The sequence below is a fragment of the Denticeps clupeoides genome, unplaced genomic scaffold (genome assembly GCF_900700375.1).
Source record: "Denticeps clupeoides unplaced genomic scaffold, fDenClu1.1, whole genome shotgun sequence".
Taxonomy (NCBI): Eukaryota; Metazoa; Chordata; class Actinopteri; order Clupeiformes; family Denticipitidae; genus Denticeps; species Denticeps clupeoides.
Genome location: NW_021629731.1, coordinates 67,093 through 84,737, shown reverse-complemented (window position 1 = coordinate 84,737; position 17,645 = coordinate 67,093). Strand labels below are relative to the sequence as shown.

General features: G+C 41.1%; 36 non-coding genes across 36 annotated transcripts; 18 read left to right on the top strand and 18 right to left on the bottom strand.

The window, feature by feature from the left end:
* Positions 1-390: 390 nt before the first annotated feature.
* Positions 391-463, bottom strand: trnaf-gaa (transfer RNA phenylalanine (anticodon GAA)). The gene has a single exon. It is a non-coding gene; the product is annotated as a tRNA-Phe (tRNA).
* A 111-nt stretch (positions 464-574) lies between these two features.
* trnad-guc (transfer RNA aspartic acid (anticodon GUC)) lies at positions 575-646 on the top strand. The gene has a single exon. It is a non-coding gene; the product is annotated as a tRNA-Asp (tRNA).
* Positions 647-1,352: 706 nt separating this feature from the next.
* trnaf-gaa (transfer RNA phenylalanine (anticodon GAA)) lies at positions 1,353-1,425 on the bottom strand. The gene has a single exon. It is a non-coding gene; the product is annotated as a tRNA-Phe (tRNA).
* Positions 1,426-1,536: 111 nt separating this feature from the next.
* Positions 1,537-1,608, top strand: trnad-guc (transfer RNA aspartic acid (anticodon GUC)). Its single transcript has one exon. It is a non-coding gene; the product is annotated as a tRNA-Asp (tRNA).
* Positions 1,609-2,314: 706 nt separating this feature from the next.
* On the bottom strand, positions 2,315-2,387 carry trnaf-gaa (transfer RNA phenylalanine (anticodon GAA)). Its single transcript has one exon. It is a non-coding gene; the product is annotated as a tRNA-Phe (tRNA).
* A 111-nt stretch (positions 2,388-2,498) lies between these two features.
* On the top strand, positions 2,499-2,570 carry trnad-guc (transfer RNA aspartic acid (anticodon GUC)). Its single transcript has one exon. It is a non-coding gene; the product is annotated as a tRNA-Asp (tRNA).
* A 706-nt stretch (positions 2,571-3,276) lies between these two features.
* Positions 3,277-3,349, bottom strand: trnaf-gaa (transfer RNA phenylalanine (anticodon GAA)). Its single transcript has one exon. It is a non-coding gene; the product is annotated as a tRNA-Phe (tRNA).
* A 111-nt stretch (positions 3,350-3,460) lies between these two features.
* On the top strand, positions 3,461-3,532 carry trnad-guc (transfer RNA aspartic acid (anticodon GUC)). The gene has a single exon. It is a non-coding gene; the product is annotated as a tRNA-Asp (tRNA).
* A 706-nt stretch (positions 3,533-4,238) lies between these two features.
* Positions 4,239-4,311, bottom strand: trnaf-gaa (transfer RNA phenylalanine (anticodon GAA)). Its single transcript has one exon. It is a non-coding gene; the product is annotated as a tRNA-Phe (tRNA).
* Positions 4,312-4,422: 111 nt separating this feature from the next.
* On the top strand, positions 4,423-4,494 carry trnad-guc (transfer RNA aspartic acid (anticodon GUC)). The gene has a single exon. It is a non-coding gene; the product is annotated as a tRNA-Asp (tRNA).
* Positions 4,495-5,200: 706 nt separating this feature from the next.
* Positions 5,201-5,273, bottom strand: trnaf-gaa (transfer RNA phenylalanine (anticodon GAA)). The gene has a single exon. It is a non-coding gene; the product is annotated as a tRNA-Phe (tRNA).
* A 111-nt stretch (positions 5,274-5,384) lies between these two features.
* Positions 5,385-5,456, top strand: trnad-guc (transfer RNA aspartic acid (anticodon GUC)). The gene has a single exon. It is a non-coding gene; the product is annotated as a tRNA-Asp (tRNA).
* Positions 5,457-6,162: 706 nt separating this feature from the next.
* Positions 6,163-6,235, bottom strand: trnaf-gaa (transfer RNA phenylalanine (anticodon GAA)). Its single transcript has one exon. It is a non-coding gene; the product is annotated as a tRNA-Phe (tRNA).
* A 111-nt stretch (positions 6,236-6,346) lies between these two features.
* Positions 6,347-6,418, top strand: trnad-guc (transfer RNA aspartic acid (anticodon GUC)). Its single transcript has one exon. It is a non-coding gene; the product is annotated as a tRNA-Asp (tRNA).
* A 706-nt stretch (positions 6,419-7,124) lies between these two features.
* trnaf-gaa (transfer RNA phenylalanine (anticodon GAA)) lies at positions 7,125-7,197 on the bottom strand. Its single transcript has one exon. It is a non-coding gene; the product is annotated as a tRNA-Phe (tRNA).
* Positions 7,198-7,308: 111 nt separating this feature from the next.
* On the top strand, positions 7,309-7,380 carry trnad-guc (transfer RNA aspartic acid (anticodon GUC)). Its single transcript has one exon. It is a non-coding gene; the product is annotated as a tRNA-Asp (tRNA).
* Positions 7,381-8,086: 706 nt separating this feature from the next.
* trnaf-gaa (transfer RNA phenylalanine (anticodon GAA)) lies at positions 8,087-8,159 on the bottom strand. Its single transcript has one exon. It is a non-coding gene; the product is annotated as a tRNA-Phe (tRNA).
* Positions 8,160-8,270: 111 nt separating this feature from the next.
* trnad-guc (transfer RNA aspartic acid (anticodon GUC)) lies at positions 8,271-8,342 on the top strand. The gene has a single exon. It is a non-coding gene; the product is annotated as a tRNA-Asp (tRNA).
* A 706-nt stretch (positions 8,343-9,048) lies between these two features.
* On the bottom strand, positions 9,049-9,121 carry trnaf-gaa (transfer RNA phenylalanine (anticodon GAA)). The gene has a single exon. It is a non-coding gene; the product is annotated as a tRNA-Phe (tRNA).
* A 111-nt stretch (positions 9,122-9,232) lies between these two features.
* trnad-guc (transfer RNA aspartic acid (anticodon GUC)) lies at positions 9,233-9,304 on the top strand. Its single transcript has one exon. It is a non-coding gene; the product is annotated as a tRNA-Asp (tRNA).
* Positions 9,305-10,010: 706 nt separating this feature from the next.
* trnaf-gaa (transfer RNA phenylalanine (anticodon GAA)) lies at positions 10,011-10,083 on the bottom strand. The gene has a single exon. It is a non-coding gene; the product is annotated as a tRNA-Phe (tRNA).
* Positions 10,084-10,194: 111 nt separating this feature from the next.
* Positions 10,195-10,266, top strand: trnad-guc (transfer RNA aspartic acid (anticodon GUC)). The gene has a single exon. It is a non-coding gene; the product is annotated as a tRNA-Asp (tRNA).
* Positions 10,267-10,972: 706 nt separating this feature from the next.
* On the bottom strand, positions 10,973-11,045 carry trnaf-gaa (transfer RNA phenylalanine (anticodon GAA)). Its single transcript has one exon. It is a non-coding gene; the product is annotated as a tRNA-Phe (tRNA).
* Positions 11,046-11,156: 111 nt separating this feature from the next.
* On the top strand, positions 11,157-11,228 carry trnad-guc (transfer RNA aspartic acid (anticodon GUC)). The gene has a single exon. It is a non-coding gene; the product is annotated as a tRNA-Asp (tRNA).
* Positions 11,229-11,934: 706 nt separating this feature from the next.
* On the bottom strand, positions 11,935-12,007 carry trnaf-gaa (transfer RNA phenylalanine (anticodon GAA)). Its single transcript has one exon. It is a non-coding gene; the product is annotated as a tRNA-Phe (tRNA).
* A 111-nt stretch (positions 12,008-12,118) lies between these two features.
* Positions 12,119-12,190, top strand: trnad-guc (transfer RNA aspartic acid (anticodon GUC)). The gene has a single exon. It is a non-coding gene; the product is annotated as a tRNA-Asp (tRNA).
* A 706-nt stretch (positions 12,191-12,896) lies between these two features.
* trnaf-gaa (transfer RNA phenylalanine (anticodon GAA)) lies at positions 12,897-12,969 on the bottom strand. The gene has a single exon. It is a non-coding gene; the product is annotated as a tRNA-Phe (tRNA).
* A 111-nt stretch (positions 12,970-13,080) lies between these two features.
* trnad-guc (transfer RNA aspartic acid (anticodon GUC)) lies at positions 13,081-13,152 on the top strand. The gene has a single exon. It is a non-coding gene; the product is annotated as a tRNA-Asp (tRNA).
* A 706-nt stretch (positions 13,153-13,858) lies between these two features.
* On the bottom strand, positions 13,859-13,931 carry trnaf-gaa (transfer RNA phenylalanine (anticodon GAA)). The gene has a single exon. It is a non-coding gene; the product is annotated as a tRNA-Phe (tRNA).
* Positions 13,932-14,042: 111 nt separating this feature from the next.
* On the top strand, positions 14,043-14,114 carry trnad-guc (transfer RNA aspartic acid (anticodon GUC)). The gene has a single exon. It is a non-coding gene; the product is annotated as a tRNA-Asp (tRNA).
* Positions 14,115-14,820: 706 nt separating this feature from the next.
* trnaf-gaa (transfer RNA phenylalanine (anticodon GAA)) lies at positions 14,821-14,893 on the bottom strand. The gene has a single exon. It is a non-coding gene; the product is annotated as a tRNA-Phe (tRNA).
* A 111-nt stretch (positions 14,894-15,004) lies between these two features.
* On the top strand, positions 15,005-15,076 carry trnad-guc (transfer RNA aspartic acid (anticodon GUC)). Its single transcript has one exon. It is a non-coding gene; the product is annotated as a tRNA-Asp (tRNA).
* A 706-nt stretch (positions 15,077-15,782) lies between these two features.
* trnaf-gaa (transfer RNA phenylalanine (anticodon GAA)) lies at positions 15,783-15,855 on the bottom strand. Its single transcript has one exon. It is a non-coding gene; the product is annotated as a tRNA-Phe (tRNA).
* Positions 15,856-15,966: 111 nt separating this feature from the next.
* trnad-guc (transfer RNA aspartic acid (anticodon GUC)) lies at positions 15,967-16,038 on the top strand. The gene has a single exon. It is a non-coding gene; the product is annotated as a tRNA-Asp (tRNA).
* A 706-nt stretch (positions 16,039-16,744) lies between these two features.
* trnaf-gaa (transfer RNA phenylalanine (anticodon GAA)) lies at positions 16,745-16,817 on the bottom strand. The gene has a single exon. It is a non-coding gene; the product is annotated as a tRNA-Phe (tRNA).
* A 111-nt stretch (positions 16,818-16,928) lies between these two features.
* On the top strand, positions 16,929-17,000 carry trnad-guc (transfer RNA aspartic acid (anticodon GUC)). Its single transcript has one exon. It is a non-coding gene; the product is annotated as a tRNA-Asp (tRNA).
* The last annotated feature ends 645 nt before the right edge of the window (positions 17,001-17,645 follow it).

The window sequence follows — 17,645 nt, the reverse complement described above, 5'->3', positions numbered from 1 at the left end:
AATAAGAAACAAACTCCAGTGAGGGAGGCCAGACCCTGGTAGAAGTAGAAAAGCTGAATGCAGGAACAATGTGAGAGTAGAACCCCCCGAGCAGTTGAGGGGGAAAGAGGCCTCTGTATGAGGTTTGAATCCTTTCTTTTATAATGGACGTTTATCTCACAGAAGTGTTGCAACTGATCAATCAGTTTCTCCTTTGAGGTTTATGCTTTTTCCAGATAAAACCATTGATACAAGAATGCAGGCCGCTCTTGTCTTGGCACTTCAGGCCATTTGTTGGCCTTTTTGAGACCTGGTAATTGTTCTTGCCTGTGAGGGGGAGGTCAGTTTCCAGATAAAGCATAGGTCTTTGTTAACAAACCAAAAATTGCATTTACACAGTCCAAACAGCTTTGCCGAAACCCGGGATTGAACCAGGGACCTTTAGATCTTCAGTCTAACGCTCTCCCAACTGAGCTATTTCGGCTCATACCTCATACCTACTATGAAATCAATCTAAATGTCACAAACCACTGTTGCAAGAAACAAACATGCTTGAAGTTCTAAAGACCTATGATAACAAAGAAGCAGGGCCAGCTCCTCGTTAGTATAGTGGTGAGTATCCCCGCCTGTCACGCGGGAGACCGGGGTTCGATTCCCCGACGGGGAGGCGATGCTTTTGTGTTTTTTATTTGCCATTAGAGATTACCTTGATCTCCATTAAAAAAAAAAATCATGTTTTTGAACACAATTAGATTTCTGTTTATGGAACCCAAAGGTTTATGCTTTTTCCAGATAAAACCATTGATACAAGAATGCAGGCCTCTCTTGTCTTGGCACTTCAGGCGTTTTTGTTGGCTTTTTTGAGACCTGGTAATTGTTCTTGCCTGTTTTTATGGAACTAATATATGTAAAATTGTTCCATTGTAACAAAAGAACCCAAAATAGACACAAAAAATAAATTATAGAGGGAAACAAAGAGAAAGAATAAGAAACAAACTCCAGTGAGGGAGGCCAGACCCTGGTAGAAGTAGAAAAGCTGAATGCAGGAACAATGTGAGAGTAGAACCCCCCGAGCAGTTGAGGGGGAAAGAGGCCTCTGTATGAGGTTTGAATCCTTTCTTTTATAATGGACGTTTATCTCACAGAAGTGTTGCAACTGATCAATCAGTTTCTCCTTTGAGGTTTATGCTTTTTCCAGATAAAACCATTGATACAAGAATGCAGGCCGCTCTTGTCTTGGCACTTCAGGCCATTTGTTGGCCTTTTTGAGACCTGGTAATTGTTCTTGCCTGTGAGGGGGAGGTCAGTTTCCAGATAAAGCATAGGTCTTTGTTAACAAACCAAAAATTGCATTTACACAGTCCAAACAGCTTTGCCGAAACCCGGGATTGAACCAGGGACCTTTAGATCTTCAGTCTAACGCTCTCCCAACTGAGCTATTTCGGCTCATACCTCATACCTACTATGAAATCAATCTAAATGTCACAAACCACTGTTGCAAGAAACAAACATGCTTGAAGTTCTAAAGACCTATGATAACAAAGAAGCAGGGCCAGCTCCTCGTTAGTATAGTGGTGAGTATCCCCGCCTGTCACGCGGGAGACCGGGGTTCGATTCCCCGACGGGGAGGCGATGCTTTTGTGTTTTTTATTTGCCATTAGAGATTACCTTGATCTCCATTAAAAAAAAAAATCATGTTTTTGAACACAATTAGATTTCTGTTTATGGAACCCAAAGGTTTATGCTTTTTCCAGATAAAACCATTGATACAAGAATGCAGGCCTCTCTTGTCTTGGCACTTCAGGCGTTTTTGTTGGCTTTTTTGAGACCTGGTAATTGTTCTTGCCTGTTTTTATGGAACTAATATATGTAAAATTGTTCCATTGTAACAAAAGAACCCAAAATAGACACAAAAAATAAATTATAGAGGGAAACAAAGAGAAAGAATAAGAAACAAACTCCAGTGAGGGAGGCCAGACCCTGGTAGAAGTAGAAAAGCTGAATGCAGGAACAATGTGAGAGTAGAACCCCCCGAGCAGTTGAGGGGGAAAGAGGCCTCTGTATGAGGTTTGAATCCTTTCTTTTATAATGGACGTTTATCTCACAGAAGTGTTGCAACTGATCAATCAGTTTCTCCTTTGAGGTTTATGCTTTTTCCAGATAAAACCATTGATACAAGAATGCAGGCCTCTCTTGTCTTGGCACTTCAGGCCATTTGTTGGCCTTTTTGAGACCTGGTAATTGTTCTTGCCTGTGAGGGGGAGGTCAGTTTCCAGATAAAGCATAGGTCTTTGTTAACAAACCAAAAATTGCATTTACACAGTCCAAACAGCTTTGCCGAAACCCGGGATTGAACCAGGGACCTTTAGATCTTCAGTCTAACGCTCTCCCAACTGAGCTATTTCGGCTCATACCTCATACCTACTATGAAATCAATCTAAATGTCACAAACCACTGTTGCAAGAAACAAACATGCTTGAAGTTCTAAAGACCTATGATAACAAAGAAGCAGGGCCAGCTCCTCGTTAGTATAGTGGTGAGTATCCCCGCCTGTCACGCGGGAGACCGGGGTTCGATTCCCCGACGGGGAGGCGATGCTTTTGTGTTTTTTATTTGCCATTAGAGATTACCTTGATCTCCATTAAAAAAAAAAATCATGTTTTTGAACACAATTAGATTTCTGTTTATGGAACCCAAAGGTTTATGCTTTTTCCAGATAAAACCATTGATACAAGAATGCAGGCCTCTCTTGTCTTGGCACTTCAGGCGTTTTTGTTGGCTTTTTTGAGACCTGGTAATTGTTCTTGCCTGTTTTTATGGAACTAATATATGTAAAATTGTTCCATTGTAACAAAAGAACCCAAAATAGACACAAAAAATAAATTATAGAGGGAAACAAAGAGAAAGAATAAGAAACAAACTCCAGTGAGGGAGGCCAGACCCTGGTAGAAGTAGAAAAGCTGAATGCAGGAACAATGTGAGAGTAGAACCCCCCGAGCAGTTGAGGGGGAAAGAGGCCTCTGTATGAGGTTTGAATCCTTTCTTTTATAATGGACGTTTATCTCACAGAAGTGTTGCAACTGATCAATCAGTTTCTCCTTTGAGGTTTATGCTTTTTCCAGATAAAACCATTGATACAAGAATGCAGGCCGCTCTTGTCTTGGCACTTCAGGCCATTTGTTGGCCTTTTTGAGACCTGGTAATTGTTCTTGCCTGTGAGGGGGAGGTCAGTTTCCAGATAAAGCATAGGTCTTTGTTAACAAACCAAAAATTACATTTACACAGTCCAAACAGCTTTGCCGAAACCCGGGATTGAACCAGGGACCTTTAGATCTTCAGTCTAACGCTCTCCCAACTGAGCTATTTCGGCTCATACCTCATACCTACTATGAAATCAATCTAAATGTCACAAACCACTGTTGCAAGAAACAAACATGCTTGAAGTTCTAAAGACCTATGATAACAAAGAAGCAGGGCCAGCTCCTCGTTAGTATAGTGGTGAGTATCCCCGCCTGTCACGCGGGAGACCGGGGTTCGATTCCCCGACGGGGAGGCGATGCTTTTGTGTTTTTTATTTGCCATTAGAGATTACCTTGATCTCCATTAAAAAAAAAAATCATGTTTTTGAACACAATTAGATTTCTGTTTATGGAACCCAAAGGTTTATGCTTTTTCCAGATAAAACCATTGATACAAGAATGCAGGCCTCTCTTGTCTTGGCACTTCAGGCGTTTTTGTTGGCTTTTTTGAGACCTGGTAATTGTTCTTGCCTGTTTTTATGGAACTAATATATGTAAAATTGTTCCATTGTAACAAAAGAACCCAAAATAGACACAAAAAATAAATTATAGAGGGAAACAAAGAGAAAGAATAAGAAACAAACTCCAGTGAGGGAGGCCAGACCCTGGTAGAAGTAGAAAAGCTGAATGCAGGAACAATGTGAGAGTAGAACCCCCCGAGCAGTTGAGGGGGAAAGAGGCCTCTGTATGAGGTTTGAATCCTTTCTTTTATAATGGACGTTTATCTCACAGAAGTGTTGCAACTGATCAATCAGTTTCTCCTTTGAGGTTTATGCTTTTTCCAGATAAAACCATTGATACAAGAATGCAGGCCTCTCTTGTCTTGGCACTTCAGGCCATTTGTTGGCCTTTTTGAGACCTGGTAATTGTTCTTGCCTGTGAGGGGGAGGTCAGTTTCCAGATAAAGCATAGGTCTTTGTTAACAAACCAAAAATTGCATTTACACAGTCCAAACAGCTTTGCCGAAACCCGGGATTGAACCAGGGACCTTTAGATCTTCAGTCTAACGCTCTCCCAACTGAGCTATTTCGGCTCATACCTCATACCTACTATGAAATCAATCTAAATGTCACAAACCACTGTTGCAAGAAACAAACATGCTTGAAGTTCTAAAGACCTATGATAACAAAGAAGCAGGGCCAGCTCCTCGTTAGTATAGTGGTGAGTATCCCCGCCTGTCACGCGGGAGACCGGGGTTCGATTCCCCGACGGGGAGGCGATGCTTTTGTGTTTTTTATTTGCCATTAGAGATTACCTTGATCTCCATTAAAAAAAAAAATCATGTTTTTGAACACAATTAGATTTCTGTTTATGGAACCCAAAGGTTTATGCTTTTTCCAGATAAAACCATTGATACAAGAATGCAGGCCTCTCTTGTCTTGGCACTTCAGGCGTTTTTGTTGGCTTTTTTGAGACCTGGTAATTGTTCTTGCCTGTTTTTATGGAACTAATATATGTAAAATTGTTCCATTGTAACAAAAGAACCCAAAATAGACACAAAAAATAAATTATAGAGGGAAACAAAGAGAAAGAATAAGAAACAAACTCCAGTGAGGGAGGCCAGACCCTGGTAGAAGTAGAAAAGCTGAATGCAGGAACAATGTGAGAGTAGAACCCCCCGAGCAGTTGAGGGGGAAAGAGGCCTCTGTATGAGGTTTGAATCCTTTCTTTTATAATGGACGTTTATCTCACAGAAGTGTTGCAACTGATCAATCAGTTTCTCCTTTGAGGTTTATGCTTTTTCCAGATAAAACCATTGATACAAGAATGCAGGCCGCTCTTGTCTTGGCACTTCAGGCCATTTGTTGGCCTTTTTGAGACCTGGTAATTGTTCTTGCCTGTGAGGGGGAGGTCAGTTTCCAGATAAAGCATAGGTCTTTGTTAACAAACCAAAAATTGCATTTACACAGTCCAAACAGCTTTGCCGAAACCCGGGATTGAACCAGGGACCTTTAGATCTTCAGTCTAACGCTCTCCCAACTGAGCTATTTCGGCTCATACCTCATACCTACTATGAAATCAATCTAAATGTCACAAACCACTGTTGCAAGAAACAAACATGCTTGAAGTTCTAAAGACCTATGATAACAAAGAAGCAGGGCCAGCTCCTCGTTAGTATAGTGGTGAGTATCCCCGCCTGTCACGCGGGAGACCGGGGTTCGATTCCCCGACGGGGAGGCGATGCTTTTGTGTTTTTTATTTGCCATTAGAGATTACCTTGATCTCCATTAAAAAAAAAAATCATGTTTTTGAACACAATTAGATTTCTGTTTATGGAACCCAAAGGTTTATGCTTTTTCCAGATAAAACCATTGATACAAGAATGCAGGCCTCTCTTGTCTTGGCACTTCAGGCGTTTTTGTTGGCTTTTTTGAGACCTGGTAATTGTTCTTGCCTGTTTTTATGGAACTAATATATGTAAAATTGTTCCATTGTAACAAAAGAACCCAAAATAGACACAAAAAATAAATTATAGAGGGAAACAAAGAGAAAGAATAAGAAACAAACTCCAGTGAGGGAGGCCAGACCCTGGTAGAAGTAGAAAAGCTGAATGCAGGAACAATGTGAGAGTAGAACCCCCCGAGCAGTTGAGGGGGAAAGAGGCCTCTGTATGAGGTTTGAATCCTTTCTTTTATAATGGACGTTTATCTCACAGAAGTGTTGCAACTGATCAATCAGTTTCTCCTTTGAGGTTTATGCTTTTTCCAGATAAAACCATTGATACAAGAATGCAGGCCTCTCTTGTCTTGGCACTTCAGGCCATTTGTTGGCCTTTTTGAGACCTGGTAATTGTTCTTGCCTGTGAGGGGGAGGTCAGTTTCCAGATAAAGCATAGGTCTTTGTTAACAAACCAAAAATTGCATTTACACAGTCCAAACAGCTTTGCCGAAACCCGGGATTGAACCAGGGACCTTTAGATCTTCAGTCTAACGCTCTCCCAACTGAGCTATTTCGGCTCATACCTCATACCTACTATGAAATCAATCTAAATGTCACAAACCACTGTTGCAAGAAACAAACATGCTTGAAGTTCTAAAGACCTATGATAACAAAGAAGCAGGGCCAGCTCCTCGTTAGTATAGTGGTGAGTATCCCCGCCTGTCACGCGGGAGACCGGGGTTCGATTCCCCGACGGGGAGGCGATGCTTTTGTGTTTTTTATTTGCCATTAGAGATTACCTTGATCTCCATTAAAAAAAAAAATCATGTTTTTGAACACAATTAGATTTCTGTTTATGGAACCCAAAGGTTTATGCTTTTTCCAGATAAAACCATTGATACAAGAATGCAGGCCTCTCTTGTCTTGGCACTTCAGGCGTTTTTGTTGGCTTTTTTGAGACCTGGTAATTGTTCTTGCCTGTTTTTATGGAACTAATATATGTAAAATTGTTCCATTGTAACAAAAGAACCCAAAATAGACACAAAAAATAAATTATAGAGGGAAACAAAGAGAAAGAATAAGAAACAAACTCCAGTGAGGGAGGCCAGACCCTGGTAGAAGTAGAAAAGCTGAATGCAGGAACAATGTGAGAGTAGAACCCCCCGAGCAGTTGAGGGGGAAAGAGGCCTCTGTATGAGGTTTGAATCCTTTCTTTTATAATGGACGTTTATCTCACAGAAGTGTTGCAACTGATCAATCAGTTTCTCCTTTGAGGTTTATGCTTTTTCCAGATAAAACCATTGATACAAGAATGCAGGCCTCTCTTGTCTTGGCACTTCAGGCCATTTGTTGGCCTTTTTGAGACCTGGTAATTGTTCTTGCCTGTGAGGGGGAGGTCAGTTTCCAGATAAAGCATAGGTCTTTGTTAACAAACCAAAAATTGCATTTACACAGTCCAAACAGCTTTGCCGAAACCCGGGATTGAACCAGGGACCTTTAGATCTTCAGTCTAACGCTCTCCCAACTGAGCTATTTCGGCTCATACCTCATACCTACTATGAAATCAATCTAAATGTCACAAACCACTGTTGCAAGAAACAAACATGCTTGAAGTTCTAAAGACCTATGATAACAAAGAAGCAGGGCCAGCTCCTCGTTAGTATAGTGGTGAGTATCCCCGCCTGTCACGCGGGAGACCGGGGTTCGATTCCCCGACGGGGAGGCGATGCTTTTGTGTTTTTTATTTGCCATTAGAGATTACCTTGATCTCCATTAAAAAAAAAAATCATGTTTTTGAACACAATTAGATTTCTGTTTATGGAACCCAAAGGTTTATGCTTTTTCCAGATAAAACCATTGATACAAGAATGCAGGCCTCTCTTGTCTTGGCACTTCAGGCGTTTTTGTTGGCTTTTTTGAGACCTGGTAATTGTTCTTGCCTGTTTTTATGGAACTAATATATGTAAAATTGTTCCATTGTAACAAAAGAACCCAAAATAGACACAAAAAATAAATTATAGAGGGAAACAAAGAGAAAGAATAAGAAACAAACTCCAGTGAGGGAGGCCAGACCCTGGTAGAAGTAGAAAAGCTGAATGCAGGAACAATGTGAGAGTAGAACCCCCCGAGCAGTTGAGGGGGAAAGAGGCCTCTGTATGAGGTTTGAATCCTTTCTTTTATAATGGACGTTTATCTCACAGAAGTGTTGCAACTGATCAATCAGTTTCTCCTTTGAGGTTTATGCTTTTTCCAGATAAAACCATTGATACAAGAATGCAGGCCTCTCTTGTCTTGGCACTTCAGGCCATTTGTTGGCCTTTTTGAGACCTGGTAATTGTTCTTGCCTGTGAGGGGGAGGTCAGTTTCCAGATAAAGCATAGGTCTTTGTTAACAAACCAAAAATTGCATTTACACAGTCCAAACAGCTTTGCCGAAACCCGGGATTGAACCAGGGACCTTTAGATCTTCAGTCTAACGCTCTCCCAACTGAGCTATTTCGGCTCATACCTCATACCTACTATGAAATCAATCTAAATGTCACAAACCACTGTTGCAAGAAACAAACATGCTTGAAGTTCTAAAGACCTATGATAACAAAGAAGCAGGGCCAGCTCCTCGTTAGTATAGTGGTGAGTATCCCCGCCTGTCACGCGGGAGACCGGGGTTCGATTCCCCGACGGGGAGGCGATGCTTTTGTGTTTTTTATTTGCCATTAGAGATTACCTTGATCTCCATTAAAAAAAAAAATCATGTTTTTGAACACAATTAGATTTCTGTTTATGGAACCCAAAGGTTTATGCTTTTTCCAGATAAAACCATTGATACAAGAATGCAGGCCTCTCTTGTCTTGGCACTTCAGGCGTTTTTGTTGGCTTTTTTGAGACCTGGTAATTGTTCTTGCCTGTTTTTATGGAACTAATATATGTAAAATTGTTCCATTGTAACAAAAGAACCCAAAATAGACACAAAAAATAAATTATAGAGGGAAACAAAGAGAAAGAATAAGAAACAAACTCCAGTGAGGGAGGCCAGACCCTGGTAGAAGTAGAAAAGCTGAATGCAGGAACAATGTGAGAGTAGAACCCCCCGAGCAGTTGAGGGGGAAAGAGGCCTCTGTATGAGGTTTGAATCCTTTCTTTTATAATGGACGTTTATCTCACAGAAGTGTTGCAACTGATCAATCAGTTTCTCCTTTGAGGTTTATGCTTTTTCCAGATAAAACCATTGATACAAGAATGCAGGCCGCTCTTGTCTTGGCACTTCAGGCCATTTGTTGGCCTTTTTGAGACCTGGTAATTGTTCTTGCCTGTGAGGGGGAGGTCAGTTTCCAGATAAAGCATAGGTCTTTGTTAACAAACCAAAAATTACATTTACACAGTCCAAACAGCTTTGCCGAAACCCGGGATTGAACCAGGGACCTTTAGATCTTCAGTCTAACGCTCTCCCAACTGAGCTATTTCGGCTCATACCTCATACCTACTATGAAATCAATCTAAATGTCACAAACCACTGTTGCAAGAAACAAACATGCTTGAAGTTCTAAAGACCTATGATAACAAAGAAGCAGGGCCAGCTCCTCGTTAGTATAGTGGTGAGTATCCCCGCCTGTCACGCGGGAGACCGGGGTTCGATTCCCCGACGGGGAGGCGATGCTTTTGTGTTTTTTATTTGCCATTAGAGATTACCTTGATCTCCATTAAAAAAAAAAATCATGTTTTTGAACACAATTAGATTTCTGTTTATGGAACCCAAAGGTTTATGCTTTTTCCAGATAAAACCATTGATACAAGAATGCAGGCCTCTCTTGTCTTGGCACTTCAGGCGTTTTTGTTGGCTTTTTTGAGACCTGGTAATTGTTCTTGCCTGTTTTTATGGAACTAATATATGTAAAATTGTTCCATTGTAACAAAAGAACCCAAAATAGACACAAAAAATAAATTATAGAGGGAAACAAAGAGAAAGAATAAGAAACAAACTCCAGTGAGGGAGGCCAGACCCTGGTAGAAGTAGAAAAGCTGAATGCAGGAACAATGTGAGAGTAGAACCCCCCGAGCAGTTGAGGGGGAAAGAGGCCTCTGTATGAGGTTTGAATCCTTTCTTTTATAATGGACGTTTATCTCACAGAAGTGTTGCAACTGATCAATCAGTTTCTCCTTTGAGGTTTATGCTTTTTCCAGATAAAACCATTGATACAAGAATGCAGGCCTCTCTTGTCTTGGCACTTCAGGCCATTTGTTGGCCTTTTTGAGACCTGGTAATTGTTCTTGCCTGTGAGGGGGAGGTCAGTTTCCAGATAAAGCATAGGTCTTTGTTAACAAACCAAAAATTGCATTTACACAGTCCAAACAGCTTTGCCGAAACCCGGGATTGAACCAGGGACCTTTAGATCTTCAGTCTAACGCTCTCCCAACTGAGCTATTTCGGCTCATACCTCATACCTACTATGAAATCAATCTAAATGTCACAAACCACTGTTGCAAGAAACAAACATGCTTGAAGTTCTAAAGACCTATGATAACAAAGAAGCAGGGCCAGCTCCTCGTTAGTATAGTGGTGAGTATCCCCGCCTGTCACGCGGGAGACCGGGGTTCGATTCCCCGACGGGGAGGCGATGCTTTTGTGTTTTTTATTTGCCATTAGAGATTACCTTGATCTCCATTAAAAAAAAAAATCATGTTTTTGAACACAATTAGATTTCTGTTTATGGAACCCAAAGGTTTATGCTTTTTCCAGATAAAACCATTGATACAAGAATGCAGGCCTCTCTTGTCTTGGCACTTCAGGCGTTTTTGTTGGCTTTTTTGAGACCTGGTAATTGTTCTTGCCTGTTTTTATGGAACTAATATATGTAAAATTGTTCCATTGTAACAAAAGAACCCAAAATAGACACAAAAAATAAATTATAGAGGGAAACAAAGAGAAAGAATAAGAAACAAACTCCAGTGAGGGAGGCCAGACCCTGGTAGAAGTAGAAAAGCTGAATGCAGGAACAATGTGAGAGTAGAACCCCCCGAGCAGTTGAGGGGGAAAGAGGCCTCTGTATGAGGTTTGAATCCTTTCTTTTATAATGGACGTTTATCTCACAGAAGTGTTGCAACTGATCAATCAGTTTCTCCTTTGAGGTTTATGCTTTTTCCAGATAAAACCATTGATACAAGAATGCAGGCCGCTCTTGTCTTGGCACTTCAGGCCATTTGTTGGCCTTTTTGAGACCTGGTAATTGTTCTTGCCTGTGAGGGGGAGGTCAGTTTCCAGATAAAGCATAGGTCTTTGTTAACAAACCAAAAATTACATTTACACAGTCCAAACAGCTTTGCCGAAACCCGGGATTGAACCAGGGACCTTTAGATCTTCAGTCTAACGCTCTCCCAACTGAGCTATTTCGGCTCATACCTCATACCTACTATGAAATCAATCTAAATGTCACAAACCACTGTTGCAAGAAACAAACATGCTTGAAGTTCTAAAGACCTATGATAACAAAGAAGCAGGGCCAGCTCCTCGTTAGTATAGTGGTGAGTATCCCCGCCTGTCACGCGGGAGACCGGGGTTCGATTCCCCGACGGGGAGGCGATGCTTTTGTGTTTTTTATTTGCCATTAGAGATTACCTTGATCTCCATTAAAAAAAAAAATCATGTTTTTGAACACAATTAGATTTCTGTTTATGGAACCCAAAGGTTTATGCTTTTTCCAGATAAAACCATTGATACAAGAATGCAGGCCTCTCTTGTCTTGGCACTTCAGGCGTTTTTGTTGGCTTTTTTGAGACCTGGTAATTGTTCTTGCCTGTTTTTATGGAACTAATATATGTAAAATTGTTCCATTGTAACAAAAGAACCCAAAATAGACACAAAAAATAAATTATAGAGGGAAACAAAGAGAAAGAATAAGAAACAAACTCCAGTGAGGGAGGCCAGACCCTGGTAGAAGTAGAAAAGCTGAATGCAGGAACAATGTGAGAGTAGAACCCCCCGAGCAGTTGAGGGGGAAAGAGGCCTCTGTATGAGGTTTGAATCCTTTCTTTTATAATGGACGTTTATCTCACAGAAGTGTTGCAACTGATCAATCAGTTTCTCCTTTGAGGTTTATGCTTTTTCCAGATAAAACCATTGATACAAGAATGCAGGCCTCTCTTGTCTTGGCACTTCAGGCCATTTGTTGGCCTTTTTGAGACCTGGTAATTGTTCTTGCCTGTGAGGGGGAGGTCAGTTTCCAGATAAAGCATAGGTCTTTGTTAACAAACCAAAAATTGCATTTACACAGTCCAAACAGCTTTGCCGAAACCCGGGATTGAACCAGGGACCTTTAGATCTTCAGTCTAACGCTCTCCCAACTGAGCTATTTCGGCTCATACCTCATACCTACTATGAAATCAATCTAAATGTCACAAACCACTGTTGCAAGAAACAAACATGCTTGAAGTTCTAAAGACCTATGATAACAAAGAAGCAGGGCCAGCTCCTCGTTAGTATAGTGGTGAGTATCCCCGCCTGTCACGCGGGAGACCGGGGTTCGATTCCCCGACGGGGAGGCGATGCTTTTGTGTTTTTTATTTGCCATTAGAGATTACCTTGATCTCCATTAAAAAAAAAAATCATGTTTTTGAACACAATTAGATTTCTGTTTATGGAACCCAAAGGTTTATGCTTTTTCCAGATAAAACCATTGATACAAGAATGCAGGCCTCTCTTGTCTTGGCACTTCAGGCGTTTTTGTTGGCTTTTTTGAGACCTGGTAATTGTTCTTGCCTGTTTTTATGGAACTAATATATGTAAAATTGTTCCATTGTAACAAAAGAACCCAAAATAGACACAAAAAATAAATTATAGAGGGAAACAAAGAGAAAGAATAAGAAACAAACTCCAGTGAGGGAGGCCAGACCCTGGTAGAAGTAGAAAAGCTGAATGCAGGAACAATGTGAGAGTAGAACCCCCCGAGCAGTTGAGGGGGAAAGAGGCCTCTGTATGAGGTTTGAATCCTTTCTTTTATAATGGACGTTTATCTCACAGAAGTGTTGCAACTGATCAATCAGTTTCTCCTTTGAGGTTTATGCTTTTTCCAGATAAAACCATTGATACAAGAATGCAGGCCTCTCTTGTCTTGGCACTTCAGGCCATTTGTTGGCCTTTTTGAGACCTGGTAATTGTTCTTGCCTGTGAGGGGGAGGTCAGTTTCCAGATAAAGCATAGGTCTTTGTTAACAAACCAAAAATTGCATTTACACAGTCCAAACAGCTTTGCCGAAACCCGGGATTGAACCAGGGACCTTTAGATCTTCAGTCTAACGCTCTCCCAACTGAGCTATTTCGGCTCATACCTCATACCTACTATGAAATCAATCTAAATGTCACAAACCACTGTTGCAAGAAACAAACATGCTTGAAGTTCTAAAGACCTATGATAACAAAGAAGCAGGGCCAGCTCCTCGTTAGTATAGTGGTGAGTATCCCCGCCTGTCACGCGGGAGACCGGGGTTCGATTCCCCGACGGGGAGGCGATGCTTTTGTGTTTTTTATTTGCCATTAGAGATTACCTTGATCTCCATTAAAAAAAAAAATCATGTTTTTGAACACAATTAGATTTCTGTTTATGGAACCCAAAGGTTTATGCTTTTTCCAGATAAAACCATTGATACAAGAATGCAGGCCTCTCTTGTCTTGGCACTTCAGGCGTTTTTGTTGGCTTTTTTGAGACCTGGTAATTGTTCTTGCCTGTTTTTATGGAACTAATATATGTAAAATTGTTCCATTGTAACAAAAGAACCCAAAATAGACACAAAAAATAAATTATAGAGGGAAACAAAGAGAAAGAATAAGAAACAAACTCCAGTGAGGGAGGCCAGACCCTGGTAGAAGTAGAAAAGCTGAATGCAGGAACAATGTGAGAGTAGAACCCCCCGAGCAGTTGAGGGGGAAAGAGGCCTCTGTATGAGGTTTGAATCCTTTCTTTTATAATGGACGTTTATCTCACAGAAGTGTTGCAACTGATCAATCAGTTTCTCCTTTGAGGTTTATGCTTTTTCCAGATAAAACCATTGATACAAGAATGCAGGCCGCTCTTGTCTTGGCACTTCAGGCCATTTGTTGGCCTTTTTGAGACCTGGTAATTGTTCTTGCCTGTGAGGGGGAGGTCAGTTTCCAGATAAAGCATAGGTCTTTGTTAACAAACCAAAAATTGCATTTACACAGTCCAAACAGCTTTGCCGAAACCCGGGATTGAACCAGGGACCTTTAGATCTTCAGTCTAACGCTCTCCCAACTGAGCTATTTCGGCTCATACCTCATACCTACTATGAAATCAATCTAAATGTCACAAACCACTGTTGCAAGAAACAAACATGCTTGAAGTTCTAAAGACCTATGATAACAAAGAAGCAGGGCCAGCTCCTCGTTAGTATAGTGGTGAGTATCCCCGCCTGTCACGCGGGAGACCGGGGTTCGATTCCCCGACGGGGAGGCGATGCTTTTGTGTTTTTTATTTGCCATTAGAGATTACCTTGATCTCCATTAAAAAAAAAAATCATGTTTTTGAACACAATTAGATTTCTGTTTATGGAACCCAAAGGTTTATGCTTTTTCCAGATAAAACCATTGATACAAGAATGCAGGCCTCTCTTGTCTTGGCACTTCAGGCGTTTTTGTTGGCTTTTTTGAGACCTGGTAATTGTTCTTGCCTGTTTTTATGGAACTAATATATGTAAAATTGTTCCATTGTAACAACAGAACCCAAAATAGACACAAAAAATAAATTATAGAGGGAAACAAAGAGAAAGAATAAGAAACAAACTCCAGTGAGGGAGGCCAGACCCTGGTAGAAGTAGAAAAGCTGAATGCAGGAACAATGTGAGAGTAGAACCCCCCGAGCAGTTGAGGGGGAAAGAGGCCTCTGTATGAGGTTTGAATCCTTTCTTTTATAATGGACGTTTATCTCACAGAAGTGTTGCAACTGATCAATCAGTTTCTCCTTTGAGGTTTATGCATTTTCCAGATAAAACCATTGATACAAGAATGCAGGCCGCTCTTGTCTTGGCACTTCAGGCCATTTGTTGGCCTTTTTGAGACCTGGTAATTGTTCTTGCCTGTGAGGGGGAGGTCAGTTTCCAGATAAAGCATAGGTCTTTGTTAACAAACCAAAAATTGCATTTACACAGTCCAAACAGCTTTGCCGAAACCCGGGATTGAACCAGGGACCTTTAGATCTTCAGTCTAACGCTCTCCCAACTGAGCTATTTCGGCTCATACCTCATACCTACTATGAAATCAATCTAAATGTCACAAACCACTGTTGCAAGAAACAAACATGCTTGAAGTTCTAAAGACCTATGATAACAAAGAAGCAGGGCCAGCTCCTCGTTAGTATAGTGGTGAGTATCCCCGCCTGTCACGCGGGAGACCGGGGTTCGATTCCCCGACGGGGAGGCGATGCTTTTGTGTTTTTTATTTGCCATTAGAGATTACCTTGATCTCCATTAAAAAAAAAAATCATGTTTTTGAACACAATTAGATTTCTGTTTATGGAACCCAAAGGTTTATGCTTTTTCCAGATAAAACCATTGATACAAGAATGCAGGCCTCTCTTGTCTTGGCACTTCAGGCGTTTTTGTTGGCTTTTTTGAGACCTGGTAATTGTTCTTGCCTGTTTTTATGGAACTAATATATGTAAAATTGTTCCATTGTAACAAAAGAACCCAAAATAGACACAAAAAATAAATTATAGAGGGAAACAAAGAGAAAGAATAAGAAACAAACTCCAGTGAGGGAGGCCAGACCCTGGTAGAAGTAGAAAAGCTGAATGCAGGAACAATGTGAGAGTAGAACCCCCCGAGCAGTTGAGGGGGAAAGAGGCCTCTGTATGAGGTTTGAATCCTTTCTTTTATAATGGACGTTTATCTCACAGAAGTGTTGCAACTGATCAATCAGTTTCTCCTTTGAGGTTTATGCTTTTTCCAGATAAAACCATTGATACAAGAATGCAGGCCTCTCTTGTCTTGGCACTTCAGGCCATTTGTTGGCCTTTTTGAGACCTGGTAATTGTTCTTGCCTGTGAGGGGGAGGTCAGTTTCCAGATAAAGCATAGGTCTTTGTTAACAAACCAAAAATTGCATTTACACAGTCCAAACAGCTTTGCCGAAACCCGGGATTGAACCAGGGACCTTTAGATCTTCAGTCTAACGCTCTCCCAACTGAGCTATTTCGGCTCATACCTCATACCTACTATGAAATCAATCTAAATGTCACAAACCACTGTTGCAAGAAACAAACATGCTTGAAGTTCTAAAGACCTATGATAACAAAGAAGCAGGGCCAGCTCCTCGTTAGTATAGTGGTGAGTATCCCCGCCTGTCACGCGGGAGACCGGGGTTCGATTCCCCGACGGGGAGGCGATGCTTTTGTGTTTTTTATTTGCCATTAGAGATTACCTTGATCTCCATTAAAAAAAAAAATCATGTTTTTGAACACAATTAGATTTCTGTTTATGGAACCCAAAGGTTTATGCTTTTTCCAGATAAAACCATTGATACAAGAATGCAGGCCTCTCTTGTCTTGGCACTTCAGGCGTTTTTGTTGGCTTTTTTGAGACCTGGTAATTGTTCTTGCCTGTTTTTATGGAACTAATATATGTAAAATTGTTCCATTGTAACAAAAGAACCCAAAATAGACACAAAAAATAAATTATAGAGGGAAACAAAGAGAAAGAATAAGAAACAAACTCCAGTGAGGGAGGCCAGACCCTGGTAGAAGTAGAAAAGCTGAATGCAGGAACAATGTGAGAGTAGAACCCCCCGAGCAGTTGAGGGGGAAAGAGGCCTCTGTATGAGGTTTGAATCCTTTCTTTTATAATGGACGTTTATCTCACAGAAGTGTTGCAACTGATCAATCAGTTTCTCCTTTGAGGTTTATGCTTTTTCCAGATAAAACCATTGATACAAGAATGCAGGCCTCTCTTGTCTTGGCACTTCAGGCCATTTGTTGGCCTTTTTGAGACCTGGTAATTGTTCTTGCCTGTGAGGGGGAGGTCAGTTTCCAGATAAAGCATAGGTCTTTGTTAACAAACCAAAAATTACATTTACACAGTCCAAACAGCTTTGCCGAAACCCGGGATTGAACCAGGGACCTTTAGATCTTCAGTCTAACGCTCTCCCAACTGAGCTATTTCGGCTCATACCTCATACCTACTATGAAATCAATCTAAATGTCACAAACCACTGTTGCAAGAAACAAACATGCTTGAAGTTCTAAAGACCTATGATAACAAAGAAGCAGGGCCAGCTCCTCGTTAGTATAGTGGTGAGTATCCCCGCCTGTCACGCGGGAGACCGGGGTTCGATTCCCCGACGGGGAGGCGATGCTTTTGTGTTTTTTATTTGCCATTAGAGATTACCTTGATCTCCATTAAAAAAAAAAATCATGTTTTTGAACACAATTAGATTTCTGTTTATGGAACCCAAAGGTTTATGCTTTTTCCAGATAAAACCATTGATACAAGAATGCAGGCCTCTCTTGTCTTGGCACTTCAGGCGTTTTTGTTGGCTTTTTTGAGACCTGGTAATTGTTCTTGCCTGTTTTTATGGAACTAATATATGTAAAATTGTTCCATTGTAACAAAAGAACCCAAAATAGACACAAAAAATAAATTATAGAGGGAAACAAAGAGAAAGAATAAGAAACAAACTCCAGTGAGGGAGGCCAGACCCTGGTAGAAGTAGAAAAGCTGAATGCAGGAACAATGTGAGAGTAGAACCCCCCGAGCAGTTGAGGGGGAAAGAGGCCTCTGTATGAGGTTTGAATCCTTTCTTTTATAATGGACGTTTATCTCACAGAAGTGTTGCAACTGATCAATCAGTTTCTCCTTTGAGGTTTATGCTTTTTCCAGATAAAACCATTGATACAAGAATGCAGGCCTCTCTTGTCTTGGCACTTCAGGCCATTTGTTGGCCTTTTTGAGACCTGGTAATTGTTCTTGCCTGTGAGGGGGAGGTCAGTTTCC